General features: G+C 45.9%; 1 long non-coding RNA gene across 1 annotated transcript in view; it reads right to left on the minus strand.

Annotated features, from left to right (window-relative positions):
- The window catches only part of LOC114015897 (uncharacterized), a 39133-nt gene extending 20202 nt beyond the window's left edge, over positions 1–18931 (minus strand). The window contains exons 1-2 of the long non-coding RNA XR_008732219.1: positions 16928–18931; positions 16680–16849 (exon numbers count right to left, since the gene is read on the minus strand). This is a non-coding gene — a long non-coding RNA (uncharacterized LOC114015897). The remainder of the gene's footprint in view (positions 1–16679; positions 16850–16927) is intronic.
- Between the last annotated feature and the right edge of the window lie 1359 nt (positions 18932–20290).

Genomic DNA, 20290 nt, shown 5'->3' on the forward strand with positions numbered 1-20290 from the left:
ATGGTCTAGTGGTATGGCAAGCGTGCAAGTACTCAGATAAAAATTGTGGGATAGCAACAGGAAGAGCTGGCACATGCAGAGCATCGGTTATTTGGGAACAGAGACACCTCCTTGGTGGTGCTAAAGCATGCCATGCCTTAGTAAGCCCATTTCCAAGGTAGCTTTTGTCATATGCAATACAGCAATGTCAAATCCCAAGAAACATTTCATTTGTCTGCAATATGCTGTAATGCGAAAGAACACAGAGGTTACTTGCATCAGACACCAAGCATAAACAAGTATCTGCTTTAACCAGCTGTCCTTTTTGTCAGAAGAGGTATGACATCAGAGCCCAGATGCTCGAAGGCCAGCCGAGTTGGTCAGTGGGCCAGAGCAGGGCAGCCTTGTTCCTATTCCCTGCTCAGCAGGGTGTTGTCTGATAGTCAAAAGGTGAACCAGGATCAAGATTTTGTTCCTCGTTCAACACTGACTCACTGCATAACTTCGAACAAGATGCTACGCCACACCTTCTCCATGTGGAAATGGCAGAATTTACCCATTTTCCTGTGCCCGTGCCTACGGTGCAGTTCATGCCCAGAAGGTTCTTTCAGGTCATTGGCTCAAGGGTGCCAGGCAAGAGCAGAGCCTGACTGCTGTAATTACATCCTGGGCTTACTCCACACAACTTTAAGAGCCTCAGTCAATGTATGTGAATTTTTTCCAGCAGTCCACGAGTTCTTCTGTATAGTAAAGTTAAAGCAAGTGAGAGAAAGAGAGACGTTCCCACTTGATTGGCTGTGACTAGCCGCAATTAAAAACTATAATTTATTACCCTGGATTACGAGTATAATTTCAATGCAGAGAATTAAGGTTTTCTTCTGAGATGGAAATAAAGATTAATTTTTAATTTCCTTTCTCACTGCACATTTAAGAGCAATGGACTCCATAGAAAACTGCAGGTCAAAATAGTTTTATGGAGGAATGACAATGTTCCATTGCCGGATAATTTAATGCTCTTGCTGCCTTTTTAATATTTGACTGCAGCTCCCTCATGCGAAACAACGGCAGCAGACGCCACACACGTTTGCTGCAGCACTCAGGTCAACGTGACTTTGAAACAACAAAGTTTCACTGCTGGGGACTTGGGCAGCTCCTGGAGTTCCCTGACGCAGGCAGCTGCCTTCCACAAGAAGGGCACAGGCTGCCTTTCTATCAGGGCAGGCAGCTGGTCTGGGGAGGGGATGAGCAAGAAGGACATAAAAGCCTGGGGGGAGCAGAGGGTACCAGGATGGACTGGCACCTGGGGGGAATAGGTGCGCAGCAGGTACATCCTACCTCAGACACAGATGGGTGTAGGCAGATAAAGCAGGAGAAGCATTTCCATCTGGGAAATGCTGCCACAGGGCACTGGGGCTCTGCTTTGCCTGCAGGCAGAACGTGTAATTCCAGTTTCTACAGCACATCAGCAGAACACAGGGGAAAAACGGTGAAGCACGAGGTCATGAATTCACTTGGTCCCTGGCACCATGACTAGGTCACTGCTTGCCAAAACTGCTCCCAGCCCCTGGTGAAAACAGCCTGGGAGAAGCTGGGATATCCACACCATTACACAGCACTTCTGAGTGACCTGTAAAAGAGAAACCAGTGCAGCATGAAAAAAAAGAGAGGAGGTCTGTGTACATCCATTCCTCCCAGAAACAGCAGCTCTCAGGACAGGATTTTCTGTCACTGTTCACAGCAGGAGGACACCACCAACGTGCCTTAGGCCCAATATTTGACCCTGGGAAACTGACAGTGAACAGAAACATCACTGAAATTCCTAAATGCCTTAAATCATTGCCTTGGTAGTAGCAATTAACAAAAAAAACCCCTGCCATAGTAATGACTTGGATCCCAGTTAACTGAAGAACCCTGCACTGACAGAGCTGCATCCTAGATAGCCTAATAATAAGGCCTTTCCATTGCAGCGTTTTAAAAATTTAATGGCATCTTATAACTGGTGTCTCGGTTTATAAAAGGGGTTGAGATGCCCAAGTGATGCAACTGCTGCTTACAAGAAGATTAAGCTGAGCACTGTGCAGGGTCACAAGGAAGAACATCCCCAGGGACATAGTGGTGACAGTGCTTTCAACAGGGACCAAATCCTTTGAGTGCTGAAGGTCCCCAGCTCTCTTGGTGGCTTTTAGCTGAAATCTGCTTGAGGAGGGAAAAGAAGATTTTTCTGTTAAATGCCTTCACATAGAGATCTCAGAGGAGGTTCAGACAGAATAATGAAGTTAATTCCTAATGTTTCAGCAGTCCCTCTCCCTCCAGGACTCCTAGGAGGCATCTAAAGTACATCCATTTTCAGGGTAGAACATCAGCAAAATTAGGCACACAGTTTAGGGCAAGCCAACACCAGTCTGCTACTGCTATCCTGGTGCATAAACTGACTCTGTGTGAGGTGACAGTTTCACGAGGGATCTCCTCAGAAGCGGTACATGGCTCTTTTTGATCCTTGGGCTGTACGCTCAGTTCTACCAAGCCAAGGCCTCAGGAGGTTGCAAGGGGCTAGTCCTGAGTTAGGAGGCAGGGATGGACACCACTGTGTAACCAAGTTTAACTCCGTTATCTTCATTCTGAAAAACAAAACCGCTAGAAGTTGCACCCAAAAAAGTCAAAGCCACTTTCTTCATGCAGTCCCTCCCTTCCAATATTGACATATTTTCTCATCTCCTCCAAGGCTACCTGGAATCAGCCTACCATTAGGCTGAGCACAGGGCTGTAGGCTAATACCATGAATCAGCAAATGAAGCTTTTATGGGGTAAGGGACCTCAGAATGTTGCTCATGGTGGGTAGCAGGCAGCAAGGACATGCTGAAACATCCCAGGGCAGGAGAACAAGACAGGCATTTTTCAGGCTGTCACTGTTCAACTTGAGGAATCATCCCCTTGCCAAGGAACTGAGTCTTCTCTGGGTTGTGAAGGTTTGTTAGATGGATTTACTTCCCTAGGTGACCAGAAGGTACTTGATTGCTTCTTGCCAGACTGGGAGATGCCAGAAACACAAGTAAAATGTATTCAGATATATTACAATGCCCCTGAAACCCACAGGTCTAACACAAACTGTATCTCAGCCTTTTCACATTGAGTCTCAACATAGAAAATATAACACCCACAGACACAGCGCCCCGTAACCCTTGCTACCCAGACAGCATGACCGCTCCGAGCCTGCTTCTCCTGCTGAAGCAGGGACAGCTCTGGCCATTTGATGCATATCTGCCCATGCCAACTCAGGCAAAGACTTCTCAGAGTTCACAGGTAAAAGCAGTTATTTGGGAGCCCTCTACAGAAAGCACAGAAGCTGAAAAAATGAGTGCACCTGAATGGAGAGTGCTTCTTTCTTCCTCCTAGCAGGACTGCTCCCCAAAGCAGAGCTCTTTCTTTGCATGAGATTTCAGAAAGAAACTCTAGCCAACTGCAGTTACAAGAGCTGCTCCAGCACTTCTTACAGCAGGGGTGCTAAGTAGCACCCGGACTGATTTCTACCTCGGGCATTTATCACGTCCTGACACCTTAGGAAATTCTTTGCAGATTTCACGTTGCCTACATTATTTTCCTGCACCGCCTGTCCTAAACAATCATGTCCAGACATTGTTCACTTTAATCAATCACGTTTCTGTTCCCCTGTGGCTGTCTTTCAGCAGTGACTGGAGCAGTCACTAAGTACAAGTTTTCTTATGATGGCTGAGGAGTCACCCTGCGAATGGGATACACACCGGTCTGGATGCAACTGGACTTTGGGAGAGCCTAGCTTTTTTCAGCCCAAAGCACCCAAAATTCTGATGAGTTTTTCAGAAGCACTTGCCCCTCTGCTGCTGGGATGCTTGTGGCCACCTTTGCCAAATAATCCAGATCTTTGGACCATTTGGAAAATCTGGACTCCAGTTTTGGAGCTCTGGGGAAGCAAAGGAGACCCAGAACCACCAGCTACAATGAAGCATCCTTCTTACAGGCGTTCAACATCAGTCCTGTCTCTGGTAGCCCACCCCTGGTATAACCATTGCCTGAGTGCAAAGACCGGTACGTGTCTCCGGAAATGGAGTTTAGATGTTTGTCTTATCTGAGCAAGTTCAGTGACTGAACACGCTGCACAAAAGAGTGTGAGCAACCCTGACAAAGCAACTGCCGCCTCCTTATCACGGTCTCCAAAAGGACTGAAAAGAATCAAGCGTCAGAGACTTATCTCTTGAGAGATGTTCAGTGCCCATGCCTGGCTTACCAATCAGCTCTAAGTCCCTTTTGCACTAGAGTTTTTCTGCCTTGTTTTTGGCCACACACTACAGCCTTGCCACTTCCTGAGCGTGGAGGAGTCGCGAGGGGAAGGGGGGTGTGGAGGATGGGCCCTCTGTGCCCACGTTATTGTCTTCTACTTCTGGACAATGGGATGGCTTTACTTGTGACAATTTTACCGTTGTGATAGCCATAACAAGTGGCCATCCTGGTATCACAGGCAGGTTCTGAAGGTTTGGGTGACGTTAATGAAGTGGAGGCTGAGGACAGGTTTCCTTGAGGTCATGTTAACCTGGTGTCCCTCTGTATAGCCTCCCCATAGCGCACAAAGCTCAGCTTGGGGTCCTGCAGCCAGCGTGACAGCTGCATCAGTGGCAGGTGCTCACCCTGAGATGGGAGAGGGCTCTTGGCTGTGGCCTACTGCCAGTTCCAGAAGAACACAGGCTTGGCACATGTCCTGTGCGTGGCGACAATTGTTTTGGTCCCTGTAGGGCTGGTGCAGCTTTGAGACTTGTGGGAATGTGTATTCAAGAAAAGGGATATTGCAGTGTTAAGAGAGGAATTGAAATAGTCTGAAAGTTTTAAAAAAAAGTCAGTCAGAGGAATACTATAGACCAGGCAGAAGGAAACATGTAAGCTCCTTTCAGGAACAAATGCTTCTATATATTCCCACTGACTCCTCAACTGCTTCCAGTTGCACTGGAAGGGATTTACACAGCTGCACATAGGACTATGTGTCCTATGCCTGCCACAACACTCCCAAGCAAGGTAACCTACTACATCACAGAAAAACTGTGAGAAATGTATACCGCTTCTCCAAAAAGCTGCTTCTGCCATGAAACACGCTAGATCCTTTAAGCCCCTTCCCTGCCTGCTCAGTCAGCTGGTATACGGGATTTCCAACAGCACCAAGCCCTGCCCTAACAGTGCCCAATGAAGTCAGTGGAAAAAACACATTTTGGTTGCAATAGGAGCAGAGTCTGGCCGACCCTGAATGCTGTTGGAAATCCTTGACTAAGGGACAGAAAGAATACATACAGAGATACTTGATTCTGGCACATAAAAGATCAGGCCAAAGGCACCAGTGAGTAAGGAGGATGGTAGCAACAGCTTAGACAGGACAAAGCATGCAAAGAAAATTTACACTTCACTCCAAGAACAGCCTCTGGAAACTAGCGTGAGCCCTTTTTGGGTTATGGTGTTACCCAGCAAGAACAGAGACATCACAAGTATCACTCCACAATAGTGGGACACACCTGTCAACTGGCATTTCTACGTTTTTGGTGTCTAGAATTAGTAACTTAACTCTCTATGTTGGAACCTGTCTGCAAGAAACAAGCTGGGGTTTGTCCCACATCAGCCCCATCTGGGATACGGTTACAATGGCCATAACCTTCAGCTGATCTCCTGACGTTCCACATTCAAGACTGTAGAAATTCAAATGCACAAAACCTCAGCTCCAGCAAAGGAGGATTCAGATTCTCACTCACATCTAAATACTCAACCAAAGTATCCTAAAGCAGCTCAGAACAGCCTGTATCTCCACTTACAATTGTATTTGATCTCCCTTTCATTGCCTTATTCCAAGTCCTCAAGTTTAGGCACGCAAACATATGGATTTATACAGATCTATAAACTAATATACATGTTTTTGAGACCACTTTTTGAATTTTGATGTTATTTAAGTGAGAAGAACATTTTTTTATTGTCCTTGGCACTTCGAATACAGAAAAAGTATAAAACTAGCATCATGCTTTATTCTCAAGAAAACCAGCACTTCTCCCCTCAAAAGCTCGGGGTCTAAGGCCAGACATATCACGAGAAGGACAGTAAAAACAGTGCAGAGAGAGTTACAGCAATACCATCACTTGCTTACATGGCTATCCTTGTTTGTCACTTGCCCAAGACAAGCTTGGGAGCCCAGCAGTGAGTGTTTCAGGACTGGGCAGAGCCAGAAGACCTGCAGCCTGGCCCTGAGCAGGTCACCTCACCCCTTGTGCCTGCCCTCCCTCTGCCTAGCTGCCTGCCCCGGTTGGGACTGTCTCCAACTACTTGTAGTAAGGCGTATCTCCCCTAGGCATAGTCTGCTCCTTGTTCAGTGAAGCTCTACTACAACCTAAGGTCTCTAGACACTTCCATAATACATATATTCAGTAATAATATGAAATGGATGCTAACCAGTTGTGCAAATAGCTCCATTCATTTCCATATTTAAAAAATCTCTCCTCCAGAAAACACACATAATCAACACAAATGTCTGTCTGTAAGCATGCAAGGCTGAATTAACAACAGATGATGTTTACGGAGAAGTCTCACCAATTGAGCTTTGCACAGCTAAAGTTCTTTTATCAGATGTTCCCCAAACAGCCCCCCTTCTCTTGCTGTGCTCAGCTTAACTGATACAACAGGAGTTGGAGGGGAGGTTGCAGCTGCCAGATAATAACTAATACTTGAACCCCTTTTTCCACGCTGCAGAGTTTGGAGGTTTGGCACACCGGTGATCACGAGCTCCACTTAGCTCATGGCTTCACCTCAATCCATGCGGGCCAGACTGACAGGACAGGGTGGAGCTCCACAACAGTTTCTCAAACCCCTCGGTTAACAGCACCAGAACCTGAGCTATAATAAAAGCTCGTCAACTATTTTTCATTAGGCTGTTTCCATGGGAGGATGTGGACAAGGACCCACCAGGCAAGGCTGTACTCCTCTCCAGGCCAGGCTGTACTCTTTTCCATCGTCGCCCATCAGAGCTGCCAGTTTCAATCGCAGTCTGCTAGTCCTCATGCTTGCCTGAAACACGGTGACTTAAGGAAAGGTCCCAGACCCTCACCCACAAGGTCCATGCCACAGGGCATGCTTCGGCCAAAAATGGCTATACAGCAGCCTTTGCTGTGTGGCCCTGAAGTACTGTTTTGAGACTGGGGGCAACTGAGAACTCCTACCAAAAAATGGAAGGATGCAGCAGAGGCTGTAGGTAGTCCTGGCTGGCCACTGCCCACAGGGCACCCACATTCCTTGGCAATTCACATGACAAGGAACTTCATCACAGCTCAGGCCTACTGAACAGAGCTCTGGAAAAAAAAAAAAAAAAGGACATTTTGTTTTCAAATGTTTTCCTTTCACAGGCATTGAATGAAGAAAGGAAAAAAACCAACAAAAAGCCCCAAGCTCTGATGAGAAAGATAAATTCTCAAAAACAGTGACAGACGCCCAGAGCAGATACCGGAGGAAAAATGCCACGGAGATCCGATTAGCCCAGTGAATCAGCGCTGCGGACAGTATCTCTAAACCAAACTACCCTTCTCTTTTCCCCTCCCACACTCTTCCCATCATTGCAAAGCTCTCCCAGCCCACAGCTCCTCTGCCCGCTGCTCACACACACGAACCCTGACCAGGGCCTGATGCTGTCAGCATTGACTCACGCAATGCCCTCCGTTGATGCTGGTGAAGTCAGTGCTGGTGTAGGCATTTGGCCTTTGGCTTTGGATAGCTTCCCTCACCACAAGCACAGATGCTGACCTCTGCTTCCAATGTTATGCTATCCTTTCACCGCTCCTGCATCTGGGATTATTTCTGGGCTCATGCAATTGTAAGGGGTTGGGTTGGCAGGTATGGAAAATGTCTTTTTGTGAAAGAGGAGAAATGTTTCTCTTTTATCAAAAGACGACACACAGATGTCAGATGGGTGACATGCTCATGCATTTGTGGCCCTGATGCACTGCCTATGTCAACACAACTGGTTTCTTCTGGGGGCTCTTTGAAGTGCCTTAAGAAGGAGATAAATCTTTCAGAAGGCTTCTTGGCTTCATGATCATAGGGTCTGGAGGTTTGAATGAAGGAGCATCCGGTTCTCCACTCCACCACTTTAGTGACTGCTACTCAAGACTTCACCAAAGTATCTCTATCCCATCCAGTCTGGCATGGGCTGTTGGTTGGACAAGGAACCTGCAGTGAGCTCCACACAGCCACAAGTACACAGGCAGATTAGCTCAGGAAAAATTACGTGATTCAGTCACAGCTAGGCAGATTTACCTCAAGTGCCTTCCATCAGTCAAAGCAAGACAGGACAGCAGCATCTGAGCCAAACAGCGCTGGACAGGCTGCCTCTGCTCTCAGCCAGCATCCCTGGGGACTTTTCCTGGGAAAGGGACAAACTACAAAGGATTTGAAAGGGACTGAGGAGATACTGCCCTTCCACAGCACTGAGTTGCTCCTTTTCCTATAGGCAACGAACAACAGCCACAGTAAGTTTTCATAGTAATGACTGAAACAGCCATGAGAGGAAAAATTATCTTCAGAAGAACCGATTGCGGTCAAAAAGTGAAGAGGCAGAAAAAGGAGTGGCAGGGGGATCCTGTCCTGAGTTGACAGAGGAATTCAGTCAGGTTTTAGCTGTTTACAATCCCCCTGCTAATTAGCTAGCAGACCTTTCAGTGACTCTTCCCAGCAGTGAGACTATTCCCATACAACTGCCTGTAAGCAGCGTCAGATCACTCCCGTGCCGGCCAGATCAAGTCATAGTTTCCAGACCGAAGGGGTACCATTTTGGTCTTTCCAAAATCAAGAGGCAAAGCCAGGAACAATGCCTGGAGCAGACGAATACCGCATCCTCGCCAAAACCACTGGCAGCAGCTTTACCATGTAAGCATAAAGCCCGCCTGTCCGTGCCAAGCTGCGAGGGGGCTGCGCGAGCCCCTGGCCGCAGGGCGAGCCGAGTGCCACTAAGCACAGCCCTTCTCCCAGGCCTCCGTCTTCTCTGTTCTGGGGCCAGGATCAGCAATCTCGCTGTGGAAATAAGCTTTAATAGTTGCTCTGGATCCAGCAGGAGGAGCTGGCTAAACACATATTTTTGTCTTAATGTAGGGCCTAAATAAACAGTCAAATAAGAACTCAATTTAAAAAATCTTGTAGTTTAAAGGATTCCCTCAATTCTCAGTATTCCTTTTATTCCCATGGCAACTGATGTGAGTCTGATCTGCAGCCCAAGTATTTTTCTCCTGCCTACTTTTCTAGTATAGCTGGAAACACATATAAGTATACATACAAATTTGATGTTGGCTTGTACATTTTTTGCAAATACACCTTTATCCTAAATAATTAGTGAAAACATACTGCATTCTTTAAATAGACATATCAGCCCACTGGTATGCAGGAGGAACATCTACATGTTCATGAGGGATCATGAGCTACCTGCCTTGATAGCCTTGCCATCCATAAGGCCCATGCCTGCAGTGTGGGGGCTCAGTTAACTCTTCGCTTCCAGCCATGGCAGAACCCATTCATGCAGACATCCCTGCACGCAGACAGCGGCACACAGACCAGCTCGTTGGTTGCCCACACTGATCCAGCAGTTGCCCAGCTACTTCTCTACACACTCACCGCAAAGCCAGCAGACTTCAGCCAAATGTCACCGACACCGGCTTTCCTAATAGCCATCCTCCCTTAAGGCCTTGCTGCTACGGCCGTGCCATTTGGTGGGAACATCAGGTTCTGTTTATCTACAAATTGGGTTCTGATCCTGTGGCTAGCGAAGGCCAGGTTCAGCCACAATTCACTTGCCACTTTGGAGCTGGAAGCAAATGGAAAGACCCTTACTTTAATTATTTGGCTTCAACAGAGATGTATAAAACCATCGTCTCGGACTTTGGGTCTTCGCTTACGATTTGTCATCTGCTGGCAAAACTGCCAGGCCGAGCCCTGTTGAATTCCTACCTGGTGGTAGCAAGGAGCTTGCAGGGCCAGCTCTTTACTTGACACACCTTCTGACTTACTTAGAGTCTGGATCACTTTTCAAAGCACCCATAGGCCCGTCACTAAAATATACGTTTCCTAAGACCCCTTAAAACCTTTGTAAAATATTTTGCACCTCTAGCCCTTGTGCAAGTTCTACAACCATTAAATAACAATACAACAGCTTGCTCCCAAGTTGTGAGCATGCTCTTTCAGAGACTAGGAGGCAAGCAGTAAGGACTTTGCAAAATTGTCAGATATATGCACCTGCTCATGAGTGGATATTTTGTCCCATATTTTTGTAGTAGGAAAAGAAACCTGAGGTTTTACCTGACAGCTTCTTACAATCCGGCCAGTGTAAGGTATAATACAGTCTTTTTTTCCCCTTGCTTCTCAGATCTCAGGAGCGTGTGCCAAAAGACTGTCAACTTGTTAAAAGTACATTAATGCAAATTCCAGAGCTTTCAGTTATGTTTATGCTAATAGAAAGCCTCCCGCTCTGTGACAGGCCCAAGTGAAGAGTCAGTAACAGGAAAATTAATTCCAGCTGTTGAAATTGATTTAAAACTAGCTTATTCATAATAATAAGAAGAAGGAGGAAAAAAAGAATTCCTGAAATAAAAATAAAAAAGGGAAATACAGAAAGCACAAAATCATGTTTACTGCATGAAAGCAGAAAGGGTTCTCCTGTTGGGAAGAAATCTTCCAAATTTAATCAAGCCTGGTTAGAAGAAAGCTCTAGCTTGTTATCGGGTTGTAAGTGTAGATTAACATGAAAAGAATTAGTTATGTGCACAGCCTGATTTTGCAAAGGAAACACAAGGGTTTTGTGCACGTATTTTGTTTTATATTCCTTATGTCTAATCCACAGGCAAGGAGACCAAATCCAGGCTGCAATGGGACAGGCAGTATTTTAGATGATAATGGTTGTGTACCGAGAACACCAGAGCTCCTGGGTGGGAAGATTAGCTACCCGTGACCGCTGCATTTATTTAGTGCCTTTACCTACATTTTTGCTGACTTGAGTTCTGAGTGATTTCCGTGTTTAGACAACCCCAGTCTTGGGATCACATACCCCAGTTTTGCTGGAGTTTCAGAGTTCAAATCAAGATCTAGTTGTGAAATTGCTGGCTGGCCTGCCATTTCGAAAATGATCTCGAATGTTCACGTCCTTGATCTAACTCTTTTAAAAAAAGATCCAAATCTTTTTTGTTTTCTTTTGTTTTTAAATTTCCCGACAGTGATCCTCCTAAGGTCCTTGTGTATGTACGCCTGTAGCCCTAAAAGCTGAAGGAACATAACACCTTGCAAAATTCAGTTTTGAAACGGAAGGGGAGGCAGTCTAAAAATGTGTTCAGAGAGAGACTTTCAAGCATTCAACAACTACAACAGCAACCAGATTTGAAAATACATGGTGTTCTCATTTAATCAAAGGAGCTGAGTTTCCAAAGCACAAAACACCTACTGGCCTCTGGTGTAATACCAAGTATAGGACCTGTTCCTTTCATGGTGAGCACTTCTGAAAGACCTGAGGTCTTATTTAGGGTCCTGCGTAGATGCTAAGCCCTATCACCACAATCATATCATCTGACTAGGACCGTAGTCCTTGCTGCTTTTGAAGGGACTGATCCAGAGTTCACAAAAATCAACGAAAAGCTCTCCATTGAACTCAGCAGGCTTCACATCCAGCTTTAAGGGATAGTCTTGCATTTCATTATTCAAAAGCCCTAATAACCTTCCACAGACTGTGTCTTTGCTGCCCTCATCTCTTAGTTCCACATCACTAAGGCTCCCCACCTTGTAAATGGAGGCAAATGCAAATATATACAACTCCACACATTTTTCACAGGGGTGGATGAAGGGGCAAAGACAGAAGAGATGCCATGACTTACATGGATCTGAACCAACTTATGACACTGAGGAATTCATGTGCGTGGGCGGATGCGAGGATAAAGTGTTGGACCAATTTCAGCAAGAACCTTAAGAGAAGCCAAGTCAAACCCATGGTTATGCAGGAAGCTAATAAAGGGTGCCAGCCCTGACCCTGTAAGAAAAGAAGCGGGCTGGTGAGTTTGCAGGAGGTTGCTTCCTTTCGAAGGGGAAAGGGGGAAGGAAGTATCTTTAGAAATCCCACTAGAATTTCAGAAATTTGCCCCTTTATTGTCAACTACAGAGGATCAAGATAAACCTTATAGCATGCCACAGCTCAAACAATGAAATGGACAGACTGCCAAAATGGAGACACTGTCGGTTCGGAGCGGCAGTGCCCCTGACTCGTGCCACCAGAGGAAGGAAAGAACAACAATAAAGAAAGCAGGGGCTGCTTCTCAGGGTGCACCCCATGACTTCTGCTAGCACATGTCAAGAAAGAAGGACCCTGCACATTTTTAACTGAGCAATGTGCAGCTAGAAGCATCATTTTAACTTAAAAGGGCCGTTCACAGCTTTATCTACCAACTATAGTCAATTCATGTGGGGAAACTAAGCACTGCAAATTAAAAGAGAACCTGATTAGTAAAGGAGGAGGTGGGGATATCACCCTTTGCGGGACTGATTCTTCTCTCCAGAAAAATGAGGTTTTATGGGTGGGAGCAGGAAGGATTTTCTCTAAGGGCTGGTATTTCCCTCTGTGGCACTCACTGTGTCCCCGCTCACCCGTTTTGCAGGCGCTGGCTCACCAGGCTTAACAGGCTCAGGCCATTTTCAAGCAAACTGCCAGGTTCCTGCTTCTGATCTAATGCAAGTCAGGCTTCTACCTGCCTTCAGTTCCCTTGGCCCAAAATCAGCAATGCAAACCCAGGAATTCAAATACCATCAGTTTGGGGAGGGGGTGGTGGTGTTTGTTTTTAATAACAATCAGCTTTGGGTTCTTTTTCCCTGCCTTGTGGATCCCCAGTCTTTCAGGCATATCCAAGTCACACTTTCAAATTACAAGGTGCGGGGGGGGAGGGGGTCACAGAAACTGAAGGGCTAGAAACATGCCTTTGAAATGAAGCTAAAATTCTCAAGCAGTTATTTAATTCCCAAAGACCAGGCACTAAACCACCAAAAAATATCCACTATCTTCACCAGAAAACGCTGGTGCTGCAAATCCCCTGCTCCCACGTATTTTTTTGCTCGCATAAAGGAAGTTTGACTTGAGAGCTGAGTAAAGACAATCGGGATTTAGCTCTACAACTTAAAGAAACTGTTACTATCCAGAACCTGTAATAGGGAGCAAAATCATGGGTCTATTGTCCCCAAACCAATGGGGTTTGCTTTAAGCAGGCAGGAATCACATGCTGTAAAAAGTCAGGGAAAAGTCTGGACCAAACCTCAGACAGAATGCACACAGAGGCAGGCTTAGGAGGACTCCTCTGCCTCTCTTTTGCAGGGCTTTTGAGCCCGCTGCTCTAGCCAGTACGATGGCAAAACACAGGGATTTGAGAATAAAGGAAAAAAGTAACATCACCTCAGCAGCTTCCTGGCTGCACTAGTGTGAAGCAATCCCTGAGCCTGCAGGGCAGAGCAGAACACAGGGGATCCCACACACACAGGGTCAAGGTCAACTTCTCCATGTGCCGCCCTCTTCCACAGCCTCCTGCAGAAGGCTGGGCTGGCCAAAAAAGCCGGAACACTTCAAACAACCTGAACACTGTCCACAGCTAATCAGATGTTTCCTAAGACACTATCTGAGCTGTGCAGCACACACACCCCTCCTGCTGGACCAGGCCTTTATTTCAAAAAGAGTCGCTATGAAGAAAGGAGCTGAACTCTTTTACAAGGCATTAAGTTTCATTTGCCATTACTTTGGATTTTATTGCACTACTGAATATAACAGGTTCATTAACTGGGCCAGCAACATTGTATCCATATGCCTTTTTAATAGAGCTTTTCTGTTATTGTTTCCTTATTGGTCTTTTCCCTTTTGCTACATGCAACTGGATTTTACTGGCATCCAGCATTTGCAATAGGTCCCAGGTGGCTCCTCCAAGAACCTTATTTATTAATTTGATGGCTGAATTGGTGTACAAGGAACAAAAAATACTTCATTAAATGCCCAAGAAGCTACTTCACAGCAGCAGCAACAACCCAGTATGCGTTCCCCAGAGTAAGCCCATGGGGTGAAGCAGTATCTTGTCCAGTTCACCCCTGGAAGCAAGCCAGCCACGACTCCAGTAGGACAGAGGATAGCCGTAATGAATCACCCATGAGAGTCACAGCGTGCTGCACAGGGATGGAGCCACAGGGACAGAAGACAAGGCTCCTGCTCCTGCAAACGTAAGCTTCAGAGTAGCAGCAAGACTTATGTGTGGGTAGAAGACAGTCAACAAGTGAAAGAATTGGGCCATATATTTGATGAGCCACAGAGTTTCCATAGAAGACATACTTTTTCAGAGCAAAGCCTCAAAAAAATCCGGTTCCATCCAACAGTTTCCACTAGGAACGTGACAACCAGGTTTTCAAAAGAACTGAGCACCCACCAGCACCCACTCAGCTAAGTGCTTTCAGGAATATGAGCTCCTTTGAAAACCTGGCTCCCTGCACAAGGCACTAGCAGCTGATGGTTAGACGTGAAGGGCGTACACTGTGCTCTTGCCTTGTTAAATAATGCATTTCTTTCTACAGTGGATAAAAACTGAAAAGCCTCATGGAACAAATATATCCAAAACAGGGATTGGAATACAGAGATAAGCCAATGGCGGAGAGGGGAGTTCCACTTGCAGAATTCCATGTCAAGTTTTGGGGTTTTTTTTCCACGAAAAATTCCCCATCCCCCATCAGGAATGCCAAGTTATCAGAAGGAAAACATTGTGTGTAAGAAAGGGCGGATTCTAATGGGTATTCCTGATTTGGGGGGAAATGGGGAAAAGGTTTCATGTGTGTGTTTGCCATGACTATCTGTTTCAACGTTCTGTTTAATTTACACCTGGACAAAACTTGAAAATAAAAATAATAAAAATCAAAGTGAGATGCTTCAATTGTTCAGATCATATGTTGCCTGGGGCTTTATGTTTTGGGGTGGAGAAGGCTATTTTGTTTTAAGATTTTTGAGAAAAGACATCACTATCCTGATTTAGGCAATTACTTGATTTTGGCTACTTTTCTTGTCCTAAGAAATTCTCCTGAGATGGGAAATCATGATGAGCTCTGTTCTAGACCTAAGTACAAGGAACAATATCAAAAGGCATCGCCACCCGAGAGTACTTCCTTTTGCTGAAATAGAATCCCAAAACATTTGCTTTGCCAAGAATAAGAGAAAGAATAGAAACAGGATGCTCTTGCTGGGGTTACAAGTCACCATTAATGAATGCAACCTCCTCATCTCCCAAAAGAGAGTGTCTCACACAGGCCTACTGACTCAGGACTGCTCAGGTCGAGTAGAAAATGCAATCTTGATAAACCACAGCACAGATGAGAAACCTTCACTTCTCCTCAGCACTTTTCCCCCCCTCTTACCTCCTTGAGTTTTCCCTTACATCACCGGTAACAGTGAAACACAGAAAGGGTTTGATCCGAGGAAGCCCTGCCCTTTCACCCTCCTCACAGAACCCCTTCGCGTAACTTCTCAAAGCCCAGGGGAGCCCCGTCAGCATCATCTCCACTGGTGCTCTACTGGTGCCCCTTGACACTCGAAGCAGTGCAGGTATCTCCACATCCAGAAAGCACTGAAGGGTTCAGATTTGGTGCTGAATTGCAACACCCAGAGCTATCTTCAGAATCCCAAACAAATACATTAATTGCTTCCAATTTATCAGCCTCAAATCATTCTGTCTAATTACCATTCATCTAGAGTTTGTGTTTTTAATGGTTTATGGGTATTGTTGGTAATCTTTTAATTTCTCATTAAAAACAATATCTTGTACGCACTATGTGTGAAAAGCCCTAATCCGATAAATCAAGCAAGAGTAACACAGTTAAAAGGAAATCAGCGGAACAATATTTGGGTTTATATATTTCTGCCAGTCAATTTGTAATTAAAAGTTGCTACTTTAAAAAACACAGTTGTTGCTGTGAAAGCCATTATCAGTCGGCATTTTCATATGAATACTGCTTTAATTAATTAGCAAAAGTAAATACATTATATATCAAAAACCGCTTTCCCACTGAACCCATGCGTTCCAGAACAAAAGGCTTAATAAACCATACAAAAGAGGGACAAATTAGCTGATCCCACCCCTCCCTTTTCAGGTTTAGAGTCTTTTAAAGTTCTCCAAGGTTTTTTTCCCCCCCACACTTGCTTTTTTTTTTTTTAACACATTGTTTGTTTTTCTTTAGAAGCGCATATGGGGGAGAAGATGCTACACAAACACAAAACATGCCATTCAAACTAAATGATTTGGAAATCAGTTTTGCTGGTTCTTAGAAAACAGGAGTGTTTGTGATTATTAAAAACCAAATGTAATTACGATCACATACAACACAGTCGCTTTGGAACAAATTATTTGCTGAACATTAAGGGGTTAGAGTTTGATTCACAAAAGGAAATGGTGTGTCTGAAAAATTCTTTTGTCTAGGGGCTTTCCAGAGACTGGAGACAGCAGGAGAAAATTCTCTGTTTTCATCAAGAAGCTGGAGAGAAAGTGTGGATGAACAGTGTCATTTCAGACGAGGGCCTACAATAAGAACACCTTGAAACGTCGATGGCATCTCTTACCTCGCGTGCCTTTGACAAGAAACAAGGGTCCTGCCATCTCACTAGCAAACAAATCACTCACCTCATCCTGGCCTTCTCTTGCCAAATTGCTGAAGTGCTGCAAGCAGGGTCCATCCGTGGGTCAGGAGCAGAGACAAGAGCAAGCACCTTCGCTAGCAGGTGACAGGGCTGGGCTCCCACAAGACAGGAGGCTGGTGAAAGGCAACGTGACGGTGGGACCACACACCTGCCCTAAACAAAGAAACCCAGCTGAACAAGGCTCTGTCTGGTGGATCAGGCAGACTGATTCCCCCAGTTTCATTAACGTACCTAGCGAGCTGGAATTCCCTGCGTTGTGATGAACAGCAGCCTCAGTAGGTTGAGCCTCACCACCTTTTCAACAGTGTAAACACGTATTGATCAGCAGGTGGGGCCAAGGAGTGTGAACACCAGGCTGAAAAAAGTACCACAGGACTCAGTGGGTGGGAAAAAAGAATTGCCCAAGGGACGGTTTCTTTGTATACCCCTTGCATGTCCTTTCCATGACAGTACTGGAGGTTTTCCACCAAAAGATGCCTCTAAGAATAAAGATCAACACTAGGAAGATGATGATATTGGACTGGCTAATTGTACTGCTGTTAACAACCCATGCAGGCATCCAAACCTTCACTAACACAGGAAACCCAAGGGTGCACTCAGCCAAAGGCAGTTTGCAGTCACCAACTCCAAGCCTTTCCAGCAAATTTCCTTTCTCACCAGGTATTTCACTTCTCCCACTTAGTCCTGACTCCTAGACACCTTCCCACTTGCACCAGATACTCAGCATGCTTCCTTGCAAAGCAGATGTCGAGCAAGCTTCATTCTTAAATTACTGAATTGTCCTCCTCTGTTCTTGGATGCATACAAAGATCTAATGATCAGTCCCAATCCCTTATCTTCTGCCTTTCTTATGCTTTCTCTGCCTAGACTTTGCATGCAATGCCTTTGGAAAAGGGACAGAGTTTTTCACTCTGACTTTTAACTGTGCAGTGCCACGCACACCAACAGGGCTCTAAATGATCAGAATTCATACTTCAGGATGACTTAAGAACCCAGATGATTTTGAAGATTGTCCCTCTGCTCACTCAGTTCCTTTACACCATCACACTGCAACAGCAAATTTCTTCAGACTTTTCACACAGGAGATGTTCATCTTTACACCTCACTTTTCATCCAAGGGCTTCTGTGCAACCTGTTTGATACTCTGTGCCCCAACTTCAGTCCCTCACACACTGATTCTGAGTGTCCGGGCCACAATTTCATGAGACACACATCTGCTGCTTTGGAGCCCCAGCATGACCTGGGACATCAGAACACTGCAGCTTTTCTGGGCAGACAAAAGTCATGCTGCTAATCAGTTGTTGGCTTCTTGCATGGGCTGAGAGACCAGCCCTGCTATAATGTCATTGGGGTGGGATGACTTCTGATTGCGTTTGGGCGATTACTCTCCTGACCATGTTTTTAGTCTGATAAGGTATTTACTCCTCACTTATTCCTCAATCAGCATAGAGTCTTATTAGGTAGGTACCATTAAATCCAGGCAGGATACCCCCAGAAAATGGCACGTTTCTGCAGACACAGAGGAGGTATCTGTGCAGTGCATGGGGATGAAACATTGCGGGGTGGGATGCCACAAGCAGCACCATGCCGAGGGATGTTTCAGCACAGGGAAGTGTGTTCCTCAAGCAGCCCTTCAGCGCAGGCGTTCTTTTCCCTTCATGTAACTGCACTGATTTTTATCATTGTTGTATTCGGTTCAGCCGCCCATCTGGAAAGTTCTTGCCTCCCCCGGCCCCCATAAATAACCAAACCCAGCTCTAACCAAAGGCAGTTGACAGAATCAGCCCCATCGCCCTTTGGCAGTTCTTCCAGGAATTTTTAGGGTTTTTACCAGTCAGAAAAAGGCTTTGATGCTTTGGAATCAGGATTTTATGAAGATCATTTTGTAGGGTTCAGCCAACTCATGAAGTGTCAAATGGGGGGCACTCTTTCATCTCATCACTGGATGGGTAAGAGATCCTCCCTCTTACCAGAATGATGACTAGAGAGGGGGGAAACGGAGAGATGAAGGTTCATCCATAGAGGGGAGGGTTTCTTTTCTCTTGGTAGAGTCCACCCACCACATTCCCATCATACTGATTGCTGCAGTCCTATCTGTCTGCTTTCCAGGCTACATCAGATAAGAGGAGAACTGCCTGTTCGCTCTGGTTCTGATCCTGTGCTGCAGGGACCTCCCAGCCGCAGAGCCAGGCTCTTCTTCACTCTCCTTTTCCAGCTGCCTTTTTCAACGACTGCTGCATTGGCAGGGATGCTCCCAGGAAACCTGTCACGTGCAAAGAGTGAGACAATAACCAAGACTGGCCTAAGGAAATTTCATCTTCCACTTTGCACTTATAAACAATTGCTACAAAAGAGAGCAAGGAAATTCCTGTGCTTTCTCAAAATTTATGTGCAAATTCCTATCCAACCATGCCCAGGCTGTTGAGGGCTCAGTTGCCATTGGCCCCTGAACGAGTCCTGCTGTGGAGGGCATTCAGACACACTGATGGGCTGTTCCTGAAATTTGCACCTCCATTGCCTCAGTAATCACAGACATCACTTGTTCGGAAGCTGTATAGGCACCAAGCAGTGTATGTGCCAGAACTCAGAAAGGCTCCTGTTCCATCCCGGCAGGGCTGTGAGCTACACAGCCCATCTTCACCTAGCACCTGGTTCAGGTGTCCTGCTTTTGTGTCCACTCTCACAGGTGGATATGACTGCATTGTCCCAGTTCACCTCAGTGTAAACACCAGCTTCCTTGTCTGGGTACTTCACTCAGGTCAGACGACCCACAAACTATTCCTTCGCTGACTGTCTTGTTTGCTATGACCTGTCACTCACAATCCTTAAGCACAGCAAGTCCACAGTCATGCACGTGAGATTTGCAAATGCCACCAAGCCTACTGAAGACCATTCAGGCCAGTGAAAACACCAAGATGTCCCATCATTAAACTCAGATTCAGTTCTCAGGATTATTGCTCCAACTCAGATGCCCCAGATTTAATCTGGAGCATCTCATAATCCTGCAAACACCTTTCTTGGCTGCTGGGGGAAAGTCTGAGGAAGGCAAAAATCCAAGTTACCTTGCTGGCATACCTACTTAAGACACCCCCAAATCTAGCACATTAGTGTGTACGGACACCTCTTCCTGTATTCATGGAGACTATGGTGCTGTATTAGACAAAATACTTCAGTTGCTTTTGATTTCTTTTGGAGGAGAGCAAGCAGTAACACCAGAGTGCTCTGGCAGACTTGCAGGCACCAGACACACATCCTACAAGAGGAATGAAAACAGCAAGCAGGACACATCCAGAGCTTCCACTCCTCTTCTGCAAAGCAGAAGCCAAAGGCAATGTCAGCAACAGTCCCGATGGAAATCACAGCAAAAAGGCTGACCCTGACAGTACCCTTCAGCTTGCCTTTGTTCACGTTCTTGCCACAGTCAAGCACAAATGGAGGCCAGTCTAGGGTTCATCAAAATCATGATCCAACACGAGGCACGCAGACAGCATGAACACACACACACACTGCTGGCACGGGGGGGCTTCTGCTGTATCTGCACAGTGTTGCTGAGGCTTAAATGGGGAGACACAGCAGGAAATGTTTTAAGATGGT

The sequence above is a fragment of the Falco cherrug genome, chromosome 4, assembly GCF_023634085.1.
Source record: "Falco cherrug isolate bFalChe1 chromosome 4, bFalChe1.pri, whole genome shotgun sequence".
Lineage (NCBI taxonomy): Eukaryota > Metazoa > Chordata > Aves > Falconiformes > Falconidae > Falco > Falco cherrug.